The sequence below is a fragment of the Rousettus aegyptiacus genome, unplaced genomic scaffold (assembly GCF_014176215.1).
Source record: "Rousettus aegyptiacus isolate mRouAeg1 unplaced genomic scaffold, mRouAeg1.p scaffold_m13_p_8, whole genome shotgun sequence".
Classification (NCBI taxonomy): domain Eukaryota; kingdom Metazoa; phylum Chordata; class Mammalia; order Chiroptera; family Pteropodidae; genus Rousettus; species Rousettus aegyptiacus.
Window position 1 is genome coordinate 6,278,887 of NW_023416311.1, and position 13,244 is coordinate 6,292,130.

Here is a 13,244-nt window from a genome sequence, read left to right on the forward strand (position 1 = left end):
GCTGCCCCGGCTCCTGTGTTCTGGTTTTGTCACAGTGAGCTGGGCACAGGAGCGTGGCACCCCATGTCTGGGGTGGCGTCCACCATCGGGGAACCAGGCCCTCGGCAGTGGGCTGAACACTGTGTGCAGCACGTCCCTGTGTCACTCGGCACCGTCCACCAAGGAGGAGGCAGAAATACCTTTGGATTCTGGCCTTGTTGTCTGGAAGCTTCTGGCTGTCATCTTTAAAAGAATCAAAGTAAATTCTAACCCCAAATTCTATTAATCATGTGAGGTTGCAGAGGCCAAAGGGCTCGGCTGAGCTGTGAGGAGAAAGCGGACAAGGGGCCGGGCCGCAGAGGGGCTTGAGGTCACCAGAGTGGCGGCCACGTATGAAATAGTCGAAGGGGACAGGTGGAGGAACGACCTGAGTAATTTTCTCTGTATTTTAGGTATTCATTCAGGGACAGGCCACGTGCCTGCAAGACTGAAGGATCTGGTCATTTTTTTAAATATAAAAATCTCTAGCATCTTGTTCTACCATGGAAAAGTCAGCATGTCAACAAGAATGACTGACGTTCATCAATGACAATGTGTTTTGTGTGGCAGTTAGAGGACCTGCTAGATGATGTGTCAGGATGTGGATAATTCTTCCCTTAGAAAATGTTAGCAATTCAAGGCTCACATCATAACATCCGTGAGATAATCCAAATGTCCATCAATAAAAGACGGCGTGTTCTTTCTTTTGGGGAGAGGGGCACTCTTTAAGCCATGGATATTGCATTATAAATAATTTTCTATAAAGAGCCAGGCGTGGAGTTAAAGGCAGGAATAAAGGAATATGCAACTCAAAGTCATGCTCGCTTTCAGTAAAGACAGTCTCAGACTATTCTATGCTCACCAGCCAACACCTCTCTGTAGCGCTCATGCCCCCAGACCCACAATCTCCTCCACATGATGGCAGAGGAATGCAAGGCTGGTTGGTGGTCACATTATTCTCTAAGACAGCAGTCCCCAGCTTGAGGATCTGAGGTGGAGCTGAGGCGGTGATGCTAGTGCTGGGGAGCTCACCTGCTGCTTACCTCCTGCTGTACGGCCCAGCTCCTAACAAACCATGGACTGGTACTGGTCCGTGGCCAGGGGGTTGAGGACTCCTGCTCTAAGAGACTAGCCTCTTGGAAAAGCCTAGGCATCCCTACCGACAAGGCCCAACAGAGCAAAACAGCAGAACATCCTGAAGTTCCTGTCAATGCTTTGTAAGGAATGGGCCCGGGACTGGACTCCCATGCACAAAGCCATGCTGAGACCGGCAGGCTTTCTGTTAGTAGACACGTGAGTTATCTGCAGAGCAATCCGTCGGCGTAACTATTTCTATGTTGGAAACAGCCATTTGCAAAGTCCAACAGCAATGCAATCACATGCAGGTTCATATAGGTCTAGACAAAGAAAACAAAAGGTCAAAGGCAAGGGCTTAGAACTGGAAGAACACAAGGCGCCAGTTCCTAACTCTTCTTCATAACGCAGAGCTGGAAGGCGCCCTGCAGATTGCTAAAAAGTCACTCCCTAACTTACACATTCAAGGTAGGAGAAAATGATGTCTTTCGAAGAAAATGCATGAAATACCCTTTTCTAAAAATTTAAAACTTCTCTAATAAGTTCTCATATTTGTAACATTTATCACATCACAAAGTAGAATAAATCATTTTCCAGGCCTCGAACCACAAAACCAAAACAAACACAACAAAAATAAATATTTTCTCCATACTAACTTTAGCATCACCCCAGCCACGGAGGAAATCACAGACGCCCCTCCCCAAACACGGGCTGCGGTTTCTCAGAGGCTAGCGGGGGTCCGGGGGGGGGGGGGATGCTCTGCAGCTCCGAGGGCCCTGGCTCGGGCGGCTGCGAGTCATTCCATCCGGCAGCTCTGGGGAGGGGAGAGGAGGGAGGAGAGAGCTGAGTAGGAGACGTGCTTCAGCCGCTGCCTCGATAAACCGGGCCTGGAGGGCAGCACCCTCGTGCTGGGCAGGAGGAAGTCGGCACACAACAGACAGGCCAGGGACACAGGGGGCAGTCATGGTGACACTGGACACTCAGAAAGAGAAGAAACACTGCTGGCGTGAAGAGGAGGCCAGCAAAGAGGAGAGCGGGCCTCGCCATGCACCTCCGCAAGACACATTTACAGCATCTTCATCGCAAGAGGCAGATCCTGAAGCTTATGTCTCAGGAAAATGTTTCTATGCTAAAGTTATGTAAAAAAATAGTGTACTTAAGGCTTCAGCACTGTTTCTCTCTAGTGAGTGTTTAGAAATCGTGAAGGATGGTGCGTTCGCAGTGAAGGAACATTACGCGGCCATTCGCCATCCACCATCGCACCCTAATAACGAGGAGGCTCGTTTGTTACATGAAAAATCGCAGCACACGAAACTGTAAATAATGCATGAACTCAGCTATGCAAAATAATTTCTTTTTAAATATTAGGGAGAAAATATGCCAAAATCGTTAATAGTCATTACCTCTGGGTAGTACAGAATTATGAGTGATTTTCCTCATCCTTCCCCAATTTTTTTCAATTGTGCATCTATTACTTTTATAACCAAAAAACCCACAGATATTGTTTTTTAATGGCGCAGGAATGAAATATCTCTGAATATTTTAATTCACAAAGGCGTAACCGTAAGCTGTGGACATGAATACAGATGACCGCTGTTTCATTTATTCTGTAACAAGAATGCTGGAGTTTTCAGGAATAATAAAGGGCGAAAGCTCCCAGCAAAGTGCCTTACCTACTTAAACAGGAAAAAGTTATGCAAATTATTTAGAGCATTAAGAGTACAGACTAACCGCTGGGTAAATGTTTATTAAGTAGCCTACCATACAGGGCCCTGCACTAAAAATTATAACCCTGCTCATAAAATGAATATCACCTTATTAGACCCCAAATACAAAATCACCCCAAATTATAGTTGTAATATTATTAGCAAATTGCTTTTGCCAACACGTTTAATGTGGAAGCTAAACGCTGGCAGGCTTATATTCATCGCCCCCTGGTAGAAAAATGTCAAGTGCAGTTTTCACAGGATCAGCTAAAATCGTTCTGGGAGGCAGTGCGGCACCGTGGAAGGCGAGAGCCTCCAGAGGGAGGGAGTGAGGCAGGTTTGAGTCTGAGTCCGGGTTCTGCCCCTTGCAGGCCTGCATCACCTTAGGGGAGTCGTTTATTCTTCCTGAGATTCTGTTTCTAATCCTGAAATAACTGTAATATGTAACTCGCAAGAACTGTCATGAGATTAAGAAAACATGAGTGCAGAGTGACTGGCATAGAGCCTGGCTCACGCTCGACGATGAATGCGTGAATGAAGGGATAATCAGGCAGGTGAGCTGTTCCCGTCCAGTAATACCACACCATTTGCTCAGGTAAATGCTGGGGTGGCGCGGGTGGGGCAGACCACTATTGCTGGGCTGGCCTGCCTCCCATTTCCTCCCTTGTTTACCTCCAGTACAGAGGCTGGAAAAATTACACACGTGGTTTTCAGAACCCTTCCTTAGCTGAGGGTGGCCAAGGGACAAGGTGACACAAGCAGAAATTGGCTGAGGGAATTCTGGGGATGCTTTCTTGAAAAAAGTGTCGGGTGTCACTGGTAAGGCCTCCCTCCCTTCCTTCTTCTCTTAACCATGGAGGAGACGGCTGGGCTACAGCAGCCATCTTGCAACCATGAGTTAAGTAACAAAACATGGTAGAGACACTGATTGTGACCGTGTTAAGCAACTTAATCGATGCCGAGAGTTGTCTACATTCAGACTTGTTATTATGGAAGAAAAATAAGCCCCACTTTATTTAAGCTACTTTGTTTAAACCTGCAGCCAAAAACATTCTTAAAGAATACAAATCATCTATGGCCATGCCACCCTGAACAAGCCCGATCCCGTCTGATCTCGGAAGCTAAGCAGGGTCGGGCCTAGTTAGTACTTGGATGGGAGACCACCTAGGAAGACCAGGTGCTGTAGGTGTAAAAATTGGTGCTCTAGGTGTAAAAATTAAAAAATAAGGGATTGTAAACTGACAAGGTCATTTCAATCTGTGAAGTCAACCAAGGGTTGTCTACTGAGGATAAGGACAATTAAAAGAACTCACAAATAAATGTAAAATTAGAATATATCATTAGTGTTGTGAAGAAGGGGGTAACTGAAACTCTCCCTTATGCATCGGGGGTTTTGAGCCAGCTGAGGAGGTCAGGGGCAGGTAGTCCGAGGGTCATGATGACATTCAGGAAGTGATGTGCTGTGCCTAGTTAAAGAACTGCGATTGGCCCAAGCCAACAGCCACATTCCTTTTCCCTGTTTCCCAAGACTCCCTGTAGTCCAGGAATGGCCATGTGACCCAGAGCTGACTGATGAGACATCCAGTCGGTGGTGGGTGTGGGGCAGGGGTGCAGGTATATACAGAAAACACGATGCTAGGGAAGTATTTGCTTTCCTGATAAAAGGGGTCCCACAGGTGGTCAGCACAGGCATCTTGAGATCACAAGACAACAAACGGGAAGACGAAAGCCTGGACCCTAAGCATGATGGTGCTTAAAGCTGGGAAGACCCTGGGTCCCCCAGGGCACTGTTGGGCTGGGGCACTGCGGAACCCGATTTGTTTAAGCTACCCAGACTTTGGCGGTCTGTTAACAGCAGCCAAACACTTTCTGAAGTGAGGTACTGGCTTTCCTCACCTGGTTAAAGGAGAAAATGCTAAAGGTCCACAGCTATTCGACGTGCTTGGTAACTGATCTTACGGCTCTCAGGGGCAGCAATGCACCAGCGAACACTGCCACTTCCAAACCAGGAGCATGGCCTGACACAGCAATGGAATGGGGCCCGACTGTGACGAAGTCTGACCATAACTTCTGGCCAACTAGCCGGATGGTACGTACAACGTGGTGGGCAGCAGCAGGCGATGTAAGTCATCAGAAAGAGCTGCTCTGCATCATAAATGGCACCAGAGACACTCGGAATGGTTTCATATGAGACTTTAAAAAACGGACAGAAACAAATAAATCCTCCTTTGGATGCTTTCCTGTAGAAGAAGTGAATTGAGACGGACCTTAATGGAGAGCCGTGGAGACTCACGTGTGAGTGGAGAGAGGCGGCAGTCACTGGCAGTGACGGAGGGACTTCATTCACTGCGGGTGCGGTTTAAAGACTTATCTGAGCTCAATTCAGGGCAGGTTTTGAAATGGGCATGGTTATCTGCTCATCTTCGTTAGGGGAAGAAATCAGTTGGACCTTACAGATCTGTTCACACGAGCCACTACTGAAAAGCAGGGCAGTGACCACAGACACTGAATGACCAAACAGGAGATCTGTCGAAATTGCATGCGAGGGTTCACAGGTAACTGTGCTGCAACTTAAAATCTCCAGTATGTAATGCCAATCACTGTATGTGTGCTCACCTGCCTTCCTACCTACGATCAGAGTCAACGGTATTTAAAACATGATAACACAGATTCTTTTAAATACCTGTAGACATGCTTTTCAACATACGTTAAAGGAGTCATTTAACTGGGAATGAACTACTACCTATAAAAACATTACATGGATAAAAGCAACTGGCTGAGGAGCTGGCTTGCTACGTTAGAATCAGAGTGGCGTGTCTCGGTCAGTTCGGGCTGCTATAACAAAGGGCCACAGACAGAGTGCCTTATAAAAGAGCAGAAACTTACTTCGCACAGTTCTGGAGGCTGGGAGACTAAGATCAAGGTGGTGGTCAGGTCAGGATCTGGTGAGGACCTCTTTCAAGTCACAGATGGCCAACTTCTTGCTGCATCCTCATATGGTAGAAAGGGGGGTGAGGGAGCTCCCTGGGGTCCCCTTTTTATAAGGGCACTAATCCCAATTATAAAAGCTGTGCCCCCAATGATCTAATAACTTCCCAAAGGCCCCACCTCTGAAACCATCACATGGGGGTTACGATCCCAACAAGCAAATCTTGGGGGTAGGACGCAAACAGTCCATAGCATGACCCAAGGGCAGAAATATGCAGCCTGTTAAAACAACATGCTCAGACAAGATTAGGAAGGTAGAAAACTCCTAACTAAGGATATTAACGGAACTATAAATATTCCAAGCTGATTTAAAAAAATTATGACTGCCAACCTTAAATAGGTATAGGGAAATTTCTTTCACTATTTGCAAAAACATGGAATATGCCTACCTGAAAGATTTACTGCCGAATATTGAACGCTATCTTCCAAATTACCACAGCATTTTACCTGTTCCTTTCTAATGGTTATTAATGATCATTAATTGAGTATATAGGGGATGTACCGGGCATGATACAAAACACCGGAAAAGGAAGGGGGTTTAGATGTTCAAATGAAAAACTAAAGTTAAGAGTAGTCAGGAGCATTGCTCAGTATCTACATCTCAGGATCATTTTAACATCGGCAGGGAAAGAACAGCGTTTGGGAGTTCCCAAGACCACCCCCAGGCTCGATGACTTGTTAGAAGGACTAACAGGACTCAGCACATAATACTCATGCTGTGTCTTATCCCAGCAAAGGACACAGACCAAGATCAGCAAAGGGATCAGTGCACGGGGCGAGGCATGCAGGAACTCGGGTGCCAGCTTCCACGAGTCCTCTCAGTGGAGTCGCACGGATGTGCTTAACTCCTCCAGCAACAGGCTGTGACAACACATGCCACATGCTCTCTACCCGGGAGGCTCATTAGAGACCCCGTGCCCAGGAGCTTTATGGGGGGCCGGCCCCGCAGGCAGCCTTTGCCTGGCATGTTCCTCCATTCCAGACTTGCAGGAGGCAGGAGGATGTCCGGCATAAACCACTCGTTCGTACGGTTTAGGCGCCAGCTCTGGGAATGGCGGGAGCCCTCCCAAAATCCAGGTTCCCAGATGCCAGCCAAGCGTGACCTTGTGAGTGGGCCTGCCATACTGACTCTTGCACAGTCTATTCATTAAATGGTGCTGGGGGGACTGGCAATCCCAACTGGAAAAAAATAAAATAGAATTGTGGCTCTATTACTACCACACACAAAAATCAGTTCCAAATTAAAGACCTCAGTATTAAAGATCCTTTACGCTTTTAGAAGAAAAGATAGTAGAGTATCTTCATGACCTCAGGGTAAGGAATGATTTCTTAAATAAAACAAAACAAAACAAAACAAAAAAATGCACTGACCACAAAGAAAATTGACAAATTATAGACTACATTAAAACTTAAACTTCTGTGAATCAAAAAAATAATTTTTTAAATGAAAAGATTATTAAATCTTTGAAATGAACACAGGAGTGCATATATCTTTATGGATACAAATTTTACAAATTTTACAACTGTTTACAAATTTTGGGGGTAGATACCCAGAAGAGGGATTGCTGGGTCGTATGGTAATTCTATTCTTAATTTTTTGAGAAACCTCCACACTGTTTTCCACAGTGGCTGTACCAATTGACATTCCCACCAGCAGTGTATGAAGGTTCACCACAACCTCTCCAACACTTGTTATTGCTTGTCTTGTTGATAATGGCCATTCTAACAGGTATGAAGTGGTATCTCTTTGTGGTTTTAATTTGCATTTCCCTAACAGCTAGTGGAAATTGAGCATCTCTTCATGTCTGTTGGCCGTTTGCTTCTGTACCTTCTTGGGAGAAGTGTCTATTCAGGTCCTCTGCCCATTTTTTTATTAGGTTGCTTTGTTGTTGTTGTTGAGTTGTACGAGCTCTTTATTTATTTTGGATATTAGCTCCTTATCGAAGAGGTTGTTTGCAAATATCTTCTCCCATTTGATTGGTTGCTTCTTTGTTTTGTTTATGGTTTCTTTTGCTGTACAGAAGCTTTTTAGTTTGATATAGTCTTATTCATTTATTTTTGCTTTTACTTTCCTTGCCTTTGAGGTCAAATTTATAAAATCTTCTCTAAGACCAAGGTCCATAAGTTTAGTACATATGTACTATGTTAGTACAATTCGTTGTCTCAGGTCTTATATTAAATTGCAGCATTATTCAGCGTCTTTCAACAGATGATTGGATAAAGATACGGTACACGTATACAATGGAATATTACTCAGCCTTAAGAATGATGAAATACTGCCATTGGCAATAATATAGATGGATCTTGAGATTATTATGCTAAGCAAAATAAGTCAGAAAAAGTTGAGAACCATGATTTCACTCCTATGTGAGATATAAAACTGAAAGCAGCAAAAAAACAAGACAAATAAAATCTACAGACACAAACAAATTTAGTGGTTACCAGAGGGAAAGGGGGGAGGGGAGGTAGATAAGGGAAAAGGGGGTCAAATACCTGGTGACAGAGGGAGATTCGCCTTTGTGTGGTAAACACACTATTCAATATACAGATGATGTATTATAGAACTGTACGCTTGAAGCCTATATAATTTTGTTAACCATGGTCACCCCAATTTAGAGAAAAAATAATTACATCTAAGAAAAGTTAGCAATAACCAATATAAGCTGACAAGAGTAATCTGTATAATACATAAAGAACTACTCCAAATACAAATTAAAACCACAGTGCACTATCGCCTCACACCTCTCAGAATGGCCACCCTCAATAAATCAAAGAACAACAGCTGTTGACGAGGATGCAGAGAAAAGGGAGCCCTCGCACACTGTTGTGGGATTGTACATTGGTACGGCCACTATGGAAAACGGTCTAGAGGTTTCTCAAGAAATTAAAAACGGATATACCTTTTGACCCAGCAATTGCACTATCCAAAAAAAACCAAAATAATAATTTGTAAAGATCTATGCATCCTTATGTACATGGCAACACAATTCACAATAGCCAAGATATGGAATCAACCTAAATGCCCGTCAACAGACGATTGTATAAAGAAGTTATGGTTCATATATACAATGGAATATTACTTAGTCACTAAAAAAAAATGAAATCCTACCATTTGCAATGACATGGATGGACCCAGAGGTTATTATGCTGAGTGAAATAAGACAGAGAGAGAAAGATAAATACCATATGATTTCACTTACATGCAGAATCTAAGGAACAAAAAGAACAAACTAATCAAAAACAGACTCAGAAGTATAGAGGACAATCTGACAACCAGAGGGAAGGGAAGTGGGGGGCCAGGAGGACTGGGTGAAGGGTTAAAGGAGTACGAATTAGTAGCTGATAGATGGTCGCGGGGATGGGGAGCACGGCACAGGGAATGCAGTCAGCACTAATGTGATGGCCAGGTGGAGAGCCAGAGAAGAGAAGGAGCGATTAGGGGGATCGTTCTATAAACTATATAAATGTCTAACCAACGTACTGTATGCTTGAAAAACTAAAAAACAAACAAACAAAAACCTCCAAGTTACTAGAAAAAGACAACTATATCTCAGAGCGGAAAAAAAATAGGCCGAGACGAACAGACAATTTGGGGAAGGGAAAATCCATGAGGTCAGATGACACCGCATGTGATAAGATCATCGACCTCTGTAATTACAGAAAGGAAACTGAACCCACAATGAGGACTTCCGTCTGCTTCCAGCCAACCAGAAGCGCACACTGGATCTACCCTCCTGCCTGGAACGACTGAAAAACTGGACAAATATGACAATGGCACGTAACACCCCGAACAGGCCACGGTAGTCAGTGACCGTGAGAGACGGGAAAGCAGTGAGACGAGCCCTACGACGGCCCGGACACCGCATGGAGAGGTCCCAGGCCATGCCGCGGGGACAGGAGACTCGGGCGGAGTAGGGAGGCCTCCTGAGTTAGGAAAACATTTATCGAGGCGGCAAGCATCTGGGGGCGGAGAGCTGCACTGCCAGAGAACCCCAGGCATCTGCCGTGTGTCGCCCTCGAGCCTACATGCAGTAAGGACTGACCGACACGTGTGAGGAAACTACCCCGGGCCAAGGATGGAAACACCTGACAGGACCAGCAGGAACCGTCCCCGGTGCTCACTCAGGGCCGGGAACACCTCCTGTGCCCACCAGTCGGAGAGGAACGCCACGGGACAGAATGCTCAGGGGTTTACTTCGGAAGTGGGGCGAAATTAGTCCCAAACCGAACTCTGCTCTGCTCCTGTGCAACAAACTCAGAAACCAGGCAGAACGGAATAGCTGTTTCCAAATAACTGGCTCAAAATCATTTAGAGGAAGACAGAAAAATCTAGTGTCCAAAGTTCACTCTGTCTGGACTCTAACCAAAAATTACCAGACATGCAAATAACCAGGAAAATAACACTCATAACGAGGAGAAAAAAATCGATCAATTGATTAATCAATGGAACAGAAGGAGGTAGATATAGTAGCAAAAAAACTAAAAACATCTTCTATGTCCAATAACAACATAATGGGTAAGTAAACTATAGTGCTGTCACATACTAAAATACTCTCCAACAGTAAAAATAAATGCACGGTAATGCCACACATGAATGCAGATGAGTAACATACTGAGTGAGGGGAAAAAAGGCAATTTGTGGTAGAATACACGTAGGATACTACGCATATATGTTTCTGAGAGATACATACACATATTAAAGAATATATAGAGATGAAATTTTTTTTAAAAAACCTTCCACTTTAGGATAATGTTTACCTGTCAGGGAGAGCTGCGAGCTGCCTACTGACCCTTCTTTTCTTCCTTCCTAAAAGAACCTACATTTCGATGGCAGCGAAAATGGCCTCTGCTAATAACTACATTTTCCAATACAATTCTGGTCTCTGGAACGGAAATCGCTGGACAGGCCTTCCTGCAAAACTCTGCTGCCATTGGCGCCCCCTCCTTCCCGGCACCCAGAGGCGATGGCCGCAGCTCCAGCCGCCGCCGTGTGAGCATGCGGACAAAGGCCGCACTCTAAAGATGAAGCAGCGCCAAGCTAGAAACGCCGGGGCCCCAGGAATAGCTCTCTCCAAACTTCTCTTTGAGAGAAAAAAACACGCAGGCCACTGTTACTCGGATTTTCTGTCACTTGCACTTAATCCCTAGCAAACGGGCTCAGCGGCGGCTTCAACGGCACTGTCGATGTTCTATTTTGCAAGCTGGCTGCGTGTTCACCTTATTAATCTTAATCTTTAGACTATTTCTGGTGTTCTTTACGCTTTTTAGTTTTTCAAAATGCTGAAACATTTAAAACTCTAAAACTCTGTTGCCTAATACCTAATCCTCAGTAAGATTATGAAGACTCAATGATAAAATATGAGAAATGTCTATGGTAGGCAACTCAGTAAACAAATTGAATTAGAAATAACAAGAAAGTTTCCTGGAGTCACCAGAGCTAAGGGAAAGTAGTGCCAGAATGCAGATCCAGTTCCGTCTGACCTCCAGGTCCCGGGGTTTCCCACTGCACCCTAACTTAATGAGCAAATGAGTACGAATTTGCCTTGAAGATAAAGGTTTCTCATAAGAAACTAGTTCTAGTCTACAAAATCAAACACAACAGGAATACAGAAGAGGCTAAAGTAGTATTTTAAAATAAAAGGGCTGGTTTGTTTTTCTTTAAGAAAATCTATTAAAGAACATCACAGATTGTAACTGGAGTTTGGTAAAAACATCCTTTACATCTTAAAACGCCTACCTGAAACGCTGTTTGGGTTTAATGAGTCGCCATGATGGATAAGAAATGCTCATGTTATCTGTTACTCTACCACACAAATAGGAAGCTTTGTTTAATCTTGACAGCTCCCACTTAATTCCCCTAACTGCCTTCTGTTCAATCACGGTTGCTTTCAGATTCGTGGGGATAAATCAATTTGTGTCATTTTTGAGCAGATTAAATTTATTAAACTCTGAAAACCAGTTACTTGAGGGCTATCCTGACAGGTAAACGAATTAATAGAGATTGTATGCAGTAGTATGAAAAATTATATTTATTTTTTATTCCATCTGTGTGGCAATACCAACTCTAAACTCTCTTGCCTTTAAGATTTACAAGCTAAAGACCGACAGCAAAATGAAGTTAAAGCAAATTCAGCTTGTCTGAACCATCATAAATTCAGTACGCTGTGAATTTATCATTAAATTTTTTTCTTATATCCTATATCAACGACCAAAAATGTTTCTTTGAAAAGTTACTGGATTTTGTTTTAACATGGTATGGACTGAATGTTGATGCCTCCCCCACCAATCCATATGTTACCATCCTAACTCCTGGGGTGGTGGTACTAAGAGGTATGAGTCTTTGAGGGGTGATCAGATCATGAGAGGGATTAGTTAGTGTCCTTATGACAACAGACCCAAGAGAGCTCGCTTCCTCTCTCAGCTCTCTTGGGGACACCAAAAGGCAGCTGTACACAAACCGGGATGAGGGCTCTCACCACAGCTACTGGCACCTTGCTCTTGGACTTCCAGCCTCCAGAACCGGGAGAAATAAATGTCTGTTGTCTACGCCGCCCAGTCTATGATAATTTGTTACGGCAGCCGAAGCAGGCTAATTCATATACATGCTACAAATAAAGTGCTTTCAAAACTTACGCCGGACTCTTGACTATCTTCACGGCTGTCCTACCTTGCCTCCCACGGCTCTCTTTGGGGCAGATACGTTGACCCACTTGGCCTTTTTTGGGTAACTCCACCATTCTGGCTTGTGGAACTACCTTTCCCCAGTTGTTTGCAGGCTCCACTGGGGCTGGTACTTAAGGTGACGTGCCCCGCTGCTCTTCCTGGCCCAGGCTGGGTGTGAACACCCACGGGGCTTGTCGGCCTTCCTCTCCCCGAGACTGATTCCTGAGTGGGGCGACACGAGGATGGACACTGGCAGAAGCAGACGCGTCCGGACAGCAGGGCTGTGGGAAGAGCTCCCGTGAAGCCCTGCGTCCCAGCTCCCCAGGCCGGTCAGGGCCCTCTGCTTTCCAAACGCCTGTGTTCCAGCTTTGCCTCCAATGCTGTGCAGTTAGTTCTTTTTTTTTTTTTTTTTTTTTAAATTGGCCACTTGGTTTCCATTGTTTGCATCCAAAGAATCTTAAGCAACAAACTGAAATGCTCCCTCTCTAGACAAATTTCAGTAAATACCTTCTGATAGAAGATACTAACCCAGTCCCCCCAACCCCAAACGCATTTACGGGGATGAACGCCAGGAGTCATGTTTGTACACGGTGACCCAAGCCCCTGGCCATGGCTGATTAGTCTCAGGAGACATCTGTCCCCAGCTGAGCCAACCGCATGTTCTCTTCTGGGGGTCTGAAACCGGCCCTTGTGATACCTGTGCACCTCACTCACGAGCTGCGCGGGGAACTAATGGGAAGGCAGAACACGGCCCATCCTGTGCGTGCGCCAAAACCGAGGACGCGGGCCTTCAGC

At 45.0% G+C, this 13,244-nt stretch overlaps 1 protein-coding gene and 1 non-coding gene across 5 annotated transcripts in view; one reads left to right on the forward strand and one right to left on the reverse strand.

Annotated features, from left to right (window-relative positions):
* Positions 1-13,244, reverse strand: part of CPPED1 (calcineurin like phosphoesterase domain containing 1) — a 162,434-nt gene that overhangs the window by 112,562 nt on the left and 36,628 nt on the right. The gene's annotated exons all lie outside the window — the stretch shown is intronic.
* LOC118607239 lies at positions 3,869-3,987 on the forward strand. Its single transcript, XR_004952743.1, has one exon. It is a non-coding gene; the product is annotated as a 5S ribosomal RNA (ribosomal RNA).